Source organism: Etheostoma spectabile, chromosome 18 (assembly GCF_008692095.1).
Source record: "Etheostoma spectabile isolate EspeVRDwgs_2016 chromosome 18, UIUC_Espe_1.0, whole genome shotgun sequence".
In the NCBI taxonomy this organism is placed as follows: domain Eukaryota; kingdom Metazoa; phylum Chordata; class Actinopteri; order Perciformes; family Percidae; genus Etheostoma; species Etheostoma spectabile.
The window spans coordinates 20,152,706-20,153,509 of record NC_045750.1 but is presented as its reverse complement, the minus strand read 5'-3'; the positions used below and the strand labels follow the sequence as shown (position 1 = coordinate 20,153,509).

The window sequence follows — 804 nt, the reverse complement described above, 5'->3', positions numbered from 1 at the left end:
TATTGCAAAACAACTTAATGCATGAACAACAAACTTTATGCATAACCAACATGTCTTCATTTATGTTGAAATAATGCTTTTGCCTTTTGGCTTAAACGTATAATGTATAATGTATAATGCGAATCACACACAACGTTTAAGCACATATAACATTTTAAATCCCAACAACAGGCAGGGTTAAGTGTAATGTCCAAAAGGCTGGCAGAGTTTGGTTCACAGGTTGGCAGGCAAAAAGACAGACAGCAGTACAGACAGGGTTCAGTCAAATTCACAAGTCCAAGAAAGCACAAAACTGTAAATCCAATAGAACATGAGCATACGCAAGAATGAACTGAAAGACAAGAAAATCTGGTAAAGAGTGCTCCTCCTGGCACTGCTTGAAGGTCCCGTGGCATGAAAATTTCACTTTATGAGGTTTTCCAACATTAATATGAGTTCCCCTAGCCGGCCTATAGTCCTGCAGTGTCTAGAAATGGGGATAGGTGTAAACAAAGCCCTGGGTATCCTGCTCTGCCTGTGAGAAAATGAAAGCTCAGATTGGCCAATCTGGAATCTTCCCCTTATGACATCATACAGGAAAAGGTTACCTCCCCTTTCTTTGCTTTGCCCACCCAGAGAATTTGGCCTGCCCATGAGAAAGAGAAGGACATCATGGCTTGCAAATGAGTGAAGCATGGCAGTTGGTCATATCTAGTCAGCTTTAAAATGACTTAGACCACACAGGTAACAGCTGTTAGCCTACTGTTGGTGTACAGTGATATTTGTAGTTAATTTGATCAACGATACAATTGTGTTATGAATACA

At 40.4% G+C, this 804-nt stretch overlaps 2 protein-coding genes across 3 annotated transcripts in view; one reads left to right on the top strand and one right to left on the bottom strand.

The window, feature by feature from the left end:
* mdn1 (midasin AAA ATPase 1) overlaps positions 1 to 804 on the bottom strand; it is a 1,030,807-nt gene that overhangs the window by 430,944 nt on the left and 599,059 nt on the right. The gene's annotated exons all lie outside the window — the stretch shown is intronic.
* Positions 1 to 804, top strand: part of ddhd1b (DDHD domain containing 1b) — a 52,844-nt gene that overhangs the window by 41,972 nt on the left and 10,068 nt on the right. The window lies entirely within an intron of this gene.